Here is a 7,575-nt window from a genome sequence, read left to right as displayed (position 1 = left end):
GGCAGATACTGCTGCTGCTGTTGGGAAGCAGAACCCTGCCTGCTCGCTGTGACACTCTCCTGCCCTGTCACTGTCCCCAGAGTCACAGGACACAACACTGAGAGGGAGCCAAGAGCCCACATGCCACTTTCCTGTGCCCAATGCTCCTGAGCAGCCATACAGTCAGTCCAAAATGTCATCAGTCCTGTCTGTCGCAGGACTCCCAGGAGTGCAGGACCTGATCCCTTGTGGCAGATGGGTTTTTGGGGAGCGAGGCAGAGATGCTTGGTCTCCTCAGCTTCATTGACACGAGGGAAGACTCAGTCCTGGTCAGCATGGGGTGACATTCTGGAAACAGCTGCCATTTTTGGATTTGGGAGGTGAAAACATGGAGGGTCCACAGGTGGTTAGACAGGTTTGGGCTAGAAACGCCTGTCTGAGAGACTGGAGTGTCAGGTGCCTCATCCTGAAGGTCATGAGTGAGACAGGGACTGTAGACTTCAGAATCCTGTAGGGAAGGAGGGTGAAAAGCAAGAGCACAGCCCTGAACTTTGTGAGAGCAGACTTCAGCCTCTTCATAGGTCTGCTTGTAAAAATCCCATTGGATAAGGTAGAGAAGTACCCAAAGCCCACAGGAAAGCAAATGTCACTCCTGTTTTTAATCAGGGCAAGAAGGAGGGTCCAGAGAACTACAGGCTGGTCTGCCTCACCCCATTCCTGGAATAGGAACAGCAAATCCTGGATATCATTTGCAGGCACATGAAGAACAAGAAAATCATCACTGTTTGATTCCCCATGTGGAATGTCATGCCTAGAGTGTGTGTCCAGTGCTGGTCTTCCCAGAGACTGGAGAAAGTCCAGTGGAGAGAGCCACAGAGTGGGTGGAGGGAATGCATCATGTCTCATGAGAGAGCTGGAACTGTCCAGCTTGGAGAAGGGAAGGCTTTGGGGAACCTAACCTGTGTGTATAAATACCTGAAGAGTGGAAAGAGGAAGGATCCAGCTGTTGTCAGTGGTGCCCAGTGACAGGAGAAGGGACAATGGACAAATGGAAACACTGGAGGATCCCTCTATGTGCCCAGGAGTTATGGAGTCTCCATCCTTGGAGGTATTCAAAACCACCTGGAGAAGGTCATGGTCAGGGGGCTCCCATGGTTGAGGGGGGTCAGAGCAGGTGGCCTCCAAGGGTCCCTGCCAACCCAGCCAGTCTGCAGGTGTGTGATGCTGTCTCGGGGCACAGAAATGCCAGGGTGAGCTTTGGGGCAGGTGAGACAAGGTGGGCTGGAGCAGGTGCTGCTGGGTGTCCATGTAAAGGACAGAAAGCCTACAGAGGTTCCCAGCTGTCCCTGGAGGTGGCACAGTCACAGAGCTGCTCAATTTGCTGGTGTTGGTGTTGAATCAGGACACACATGTGCATTTCTCCTGTCACACTATGAGCATGTGGGCACCAAGGGTGTGTCTCCTGCCTGACACTTGAACAGTGAACACCAGGACTGAGCCCAGCCAGTGAAGAGCAAGGTAAGAACAGCAGTTTGCAGAATGAGCTGATTTATGGTATGGGCCAGAAGAAATGCTAAGTATTTAAATAACTGCTTTAGCCTATATTTAAACAGCTACACAGCTCCTCTGAATTTTCAGAACTGCTTTGAGCTGAGCTACTCCTGTGGGACACAGGGAGTTTGTGGAGCTGGCTGAAAGACAAATTAGAGGTCAGCTTCAGGCAACTTTATTTCACAGTCCTGGGCTGGTGCTTCACACACACACATATTTCATGTGAGCATGAGTGCCAGCAGCAGCACACACAGAAATGGAGCATTGCCAGCCTTGCCCCTAGTTTATGAGGCTTTCAGGCAGCCAATTCCTTCCTGCAGAATGAAAGGTCATGGCAGAGCAAAGGTGGATAGGAAGGGTCACTCCTCCTTTTGCTGTCAAATCCACCCACAGTCACCTGTGAGTGACCCACGGGTGACAGCTCTGCACCTTCCTGAGTGGTGGCCACTGCCACCTGGGGGGCTGAGCTGGGGAGGTGAGAACATTTCCCGTAGGGATGGGTGTGAGACAGGAGGGATGTGCACAGGGGCTTGGACTGTGCAGCCCATGCGTGGGGGTAAGTGAAGAGGCTGGTGGGTCACTGTGCCTGGCTGCAGCCCCTCTGTGCCCCTCTGCCCTGGGGCAGCAGGGAGCCCCCAGGATGCTCCATCCCACCAGCACACCTCCCACATCTGCCCGGGGTCTGCAGGATCCCAGACTGGGGCATGTTCCCCCTTAGCATCACTTTTGCTTTGCATTTCCTCTTGTGGAGCAGAGCAGGAAGAGTCACTGTAGATGTGCCAGGGGAGCTGAGTGGCACGACCTCATCATTAAAAAGCCTGTTTTGTGCTTAAAGAAATGTCCAGCCTGGATTTTGATCCAGCTGTGGACATGGCAGATATTTTCTGTCATATTCCCCTTCTCCCCCACCAGCAGCTGAAGCTACTGCACAGGAATCTCTAAGATGCTTTTTTTAAAGGAAAATATAATGGCACTGTAAGGTATTTTATGGCAATTAAATAGAGCAGTGAGTTGCAGAAGGAGTTTCAGGAAAAGCAGTGTTACAAAACCATTTTTCTGCAGCACCTCTGGGGCTGGTACCTCAGCTGAACTGTCACTGCAGCCTTTCCTTGCTGGGGGAGCAGCTTTAGGGCTCCTCCTGCAGCTCAGGGGAGCTGAACCACCCTGACATCTCACCCATATAATTTTTACTCAGATTGGACGAAATACAAGCGCTGCCGGGGAGGGGGGTGATGTGCAGAGCATCCTCAGCAGGCCGGGCAGGAGGAGCTGAGGTGGGCAGCGAACTGGGCCAAGCGCTCAGCTCCGGGCTGGCCCGGCTGCTCAGGGATGATGGAACCGGGGACACGCTGCGCGTTCTGCCGCAGAACCTGGATGGGAAACGCTGTCAGTGAGCAGGGATTGTCCTGCCACCCGCACAGATACCCCAGGAAAGATCCCAAGGGGAAGTCGGGCAGAAGGGAGAGGAGGAATTCCCAACATCGGCACGGGGAGTTACCACCAGAGGGCACTTAAATATTGCTCGTGCTGAACAAATGGTGTTTCCTAGCTAGGAGCCAGCTCCGGATTGCCTGACAATGCACATCTAAGCCTGAGTCATTGCTGGCACAGAAAGCAAAGCTCTCAAAAGGCATTTGAGAAGTCATGCATGAATGGGAGTTTACTAGCAGGGCACAGAGGATTGAACTTTTCTTTCAGACGCTTTCAGAGGGGTCTGCCAAGGGGTCTCCACCCTGCTGGGTCCAGCGAGGTGAGCAGTGCATCGCCAGAGCCTGACCCGTGTGGTACCCGCAGGGCCTGGCACCGGGCAGTGGGCACTGCTCACTGCCCCTGCTCGCTGCAGGAGTGTCCTGGCTGCTGCCCAGTGCAAGGGCTGAGACAAGAATTACAGCCCTGGCAGGACCTGGGCTCAGCCCCTGCTGTGCTGCTCACCTGGAGCATCTGTGCCCTGCTTTGTGTTCCAGAGCTGGGCAGAGATGGAAACGTTATGTGTCTTCTGGGAAAACTTGCAGGGAATGGGTAAGGAAGGAAGCATGTAGGATTTGGGTGGGTGCCAAATAAAGCCTGAAGGAGTGAAGACAGCCATGGACTGCAGGGGTGAGGACAGCCAGGTAATGAAGATGGAGAACCACTTCACGAGGGTAGAGGAGAACAGCTTCCATCCTGGTGCTGAGAGCAAGCCACAGCACCCTGTGCACGACCCAGGATGTCTCAGAGGGTGTGGGAGGTGGGGGCTGATCCAGGGCCACGGTGCAGCTGCAGGTCTTGGTGCCATGCTTGGAAACCTGCTCTGGGCACAGAGCTTCATGAGGATCCTGGGTCAAAGCAATGAGAGCCGGGAGCGCTGCAGGTGTAGGTGATGGAGGACTGAAGGAGGGTGGCCTCTAGGGAGGAAAAACTGACTGCAGATGACAGAAAGCTTGTGCTGTGTTGGTAATGTCAGTGACACCTGCACATACCCAGAGGAAATAGGCTTAAACCTGCAGGGAGGAAAGGGGCCCCAAGGCCTCACAGGAGGATCCCTGTGCCCTGAGAATCTCACCTGGGTGAGCCCAGGGTGGTGGGAGGACAGGGACAAGGCTTGCTTTATGATGTGGCATCTCCCAGCATCTCCTGGGACCATCTTCCCACTAATTATCCTGCCTTTGGAGCAGCCAGAGGCCCGTCCTGGGCTTTGAGCAGGGTCTCCCAGGATGAGTAACATGAATGCTCTGTCCTTGGGGATTGCTGTTAGAGGAGCCCTGTGTGCTGTAGCACGTGGGAACTTCTGCCTGGGTGGGGTATGGAAGAGCAGTGATGGTGTGGGAGGCAGTGGGGTCCCCATCCATGGGATGGCATGTGCCCTCCTCATTCCAGCCAGGGCTACTGCCTGTGCCAGGACTGGGTTCCCTCACGCTCTTAGGTTTGGCTGATTATTTGCAATTAGCACTAATTAGTGTCTCTTTTGACAGTGCCTTGTCTCTGCCTTCCCCTGCCTTGTCCCTGCCCCAGCACGCTGCCTGCTGGGCCCGTTTCCTGCTGAGGCACCTCCTGGCACTGGTCTGGGCAGAGAAGTCAGGGGGTGAATTTGGGGCCCAAACTGCTGTCCTGGAGGACCTGCCCATAGGAGCTTCATTTAGGAGGTGTCTGGTGCTGTCCTGGGGGACCTGCCCATAGGAGCTTCATTTAGGAGGTGTCTGGTGCTGTCCTGGGGGCTCTCTGGTTTGCTCCAGGTGTGCTGCCCAGGCTGTTGTGGTTGTTCCCCAGAACCAGACACTGAGAGTGATATTATGGGGTGTCTTTGACCACTGCTGGCAGAATGAGACTGTGGGGGCACTGCTGGGCCTTTCCCAGCCCCCCAGAGCCATCCCAAGCCGTGTCAGGGGGCTGAGGCTGGTGGGCACAGAGTGGCTGGCACTGCTCCTGGCTCTGCAGGTCCTCAGGGTGTTAAACCCTGCTGGGAATTGGTACAAGAGAGGTCTCAGCAGACAGAAACATTTACAGCTGTCCTACCCTGAGGAGGAGCGAGCTGGGGTGGCAGTGGGAGGGACAGGGTGCTCCTGGGAGAGATGGCCTGCTTCCCTGGAAGCAAGCTCAGGAGAGACAGAGAGGAACCCTCAGCCAGGAAAGACGTAAAAAACATTGAGAAAATCATACATCAAAGGATCATAGAATCAGAGAACATGCTGAGCTGGAAGAGACCCACAAGGATCATCAAATCCAACTCCTGGCCTTGCACAGGACACACCAGCAATGCCACCCTGTGCCTCAGAGCGTTGTCCCAGAGCTCCTGGAGCTCTGTCAGGCTTGGGGTTGTGACCACTGCCCTGGGGAGCCTGCTCAGTGCCCACCACCCTCTGGGAGAAGAACCTGGGTTTTGTGAATGCCAGTGCAACCCCTAGAGAAACTTCCACTAAACCCACAATATTTTATAGCTGATTAATCAAATAGGCTGCACAGGGAAGCGTTATCACCTCCCCAGGCTTGGAGCCTGATTGAATCAAACATAAATCTTGTAAATGGATTTGTACTTTTCTCTGGGATTTAATTTTAAAAATGAGCATTTTATTTAATTTCACAACAGTTCAATGTGTCAGGGAGAGGTGGAAGCTCTGGGCAGAATTAAAGTGCATTGCATTTGGGCTGGGGTCATTTTGATGGGCTGAAGCCTTGGCAGCACATGTGGTCTTTGTGCACTGATGAGAAACCTCTGTGCCAGCTAAAATCAGTTGGGAAACAAAAGGAAGGCCCCATTCCTGTCAGGAGGTGTTGGGAAACCAGGCACAGGTGATGGTTTTATTTGGGTGTTGTTGGGTTTGGACACAACCTTGGTGGATCTTTGTGCTCGTGGTTTTGTATGTCTGGTTGGAAGAAGAGCTCAGGACTGCCCAGGAACTGCTGAAATCCCCAAATCCTTTGTGCTTGGCTGGATTAGAGACCTGGAAAACTCTGATATGTATTTTTTTCAATACTCACAACAGTGTGGTTTGATGCTTAGTAAATAGCTGTTTGACAGCAGAACTCACAGCAGTTGGATTCACTCATCCTTTAGAGATGCTGAAATTGGAGAAAAAGATTTAAAAGGCAGAAAAAAGAAAAGGATTAAAAAAAGCTGAAAGGAGGAAGAGTCAGAAAAGACACAGGCACTTTAGGAGAGTCAGATCCAGCTGCCAAAGGTCAGGAGGTGAAGACAGGGAGCCCTGCAGGCTGTCAGGGGTTGGAGGGCAATACCTGCTGGTCTCTGATCTTTGGGGGAGCCAAAGCCCTGGGTGGCCTCCATCTCCTCTTACCCCCCAACCCAAACCTTTCCTTTTGTCTCCACATCTTCCCTGAGCTGAGCTTAGGAGTGTTGGGTTTGCACATGGCTTGCTCAGGATTGCCTGCTAAAGTGAGTGGAAAACCAGCTTTTAAACTAATTTCAAAGCTGTTTAAGCCAAGTGTTCCTGTGGGGACATTAGGTGAGAACCACCACATTGTTTTGAGCAGGAAATCAGCTTTTCTAGAATAGACAGAAAAGCATTTTGTAGCCAAGCTGCTTTATCAGATACTGGGACTTGGCTCCACCCTGGGCTGCTTCCTGCAGCCTTGTGGAGGGATCCTGGGGATCCCTGAGCCCCAGCATCACCCTGGAGACCTCTCAGGTGAAGGAAAGGTGCCGAGCAAAGGCTTGGCTGGTGAAATACAGGCATGGAGAGACAGGGCAGAGGCAGAGCCTGCTCCCTGAGCTGACACCAGTGGGTGTCCCCTCCTGACACTGGCTGCTGTCAGAGGGGCTGTAATTAATTACTATTAATATTCTACTTGAGCTCAAAGCACACGTGCTGGGCATGCACAGGAAGCAATTATTATTATTATTATATGAGTTATTCCTTTCAAAATAGCAGTGGCATTAAAAAAATTGCAGCTAACTCTGCTTTTCCCCAGGGAGCAGGTCTGTTGAGGGCTCACACGTGTGAAGTGGTTGCTGCCGTGACGTTGCTCCACAGATGGTTTGTATTTTTCTGACTCACTGATTCCCATTTTGTGTCAAGGATCTGTCTAGGCAAAAAGACCTCAAGGGGCACAATTGGAAGGTGAAAAAGCCAAAAAGTCAGTTTTGTGCTGACTGAATGGGGCCCCCAACCCAGCTCTACACCAGAGGAGCCCAGCAGTCCACTACCTTCCTCATCCTCCTCTTCCTCAGGCACAACTTTCTGGAGAGGCTGAAGTGCAGCCAGCTTCACCCAGCAGTGCTGATCTGGGTGCCCTCACTCAGGTCCAGCAGTCCCAGTTCCCAGGCAATGTCTGTGGATCTGCCCACGGGCTCAGGCTGCACCTTTCCAACCACCTGCAAGGGAGTTTGGGAGCTCTGCTCACTTGGCAGGACCTGACCTGCACATGTTCCTGGCAGGACTGGGCTGAGGCTTACAGGTGAGCTGGGGTGCTGGCCCAGGAGCCCACAAGGAGCCTCAATGGGCACATTTGTGGTATGAAGTGAAAAAGAATGCTAGAAATTTATCCTTCATCTGGCTTTTTGACTCATCCCTGGGAGACTGAGAGTTCCCTTTCAACAGGGCCTGAGCAGCT

This window comes from Taeniopygia guttata, chromosome 13 (assembly GCF_048771995.1).
Source record: "Taeniopygia guttata chromosome 13, bTaeGut7.mat, whole genome shotgun sequence".
Lineage (NCBI taxonomy): Eukaryota > Metazoa > Chordata > Aves > Passeriformes > Estrildidae > Taeniopygia > Taeniopygia guttata.
Note: the sequence above shows the minus strand (reverse complement) of the source record.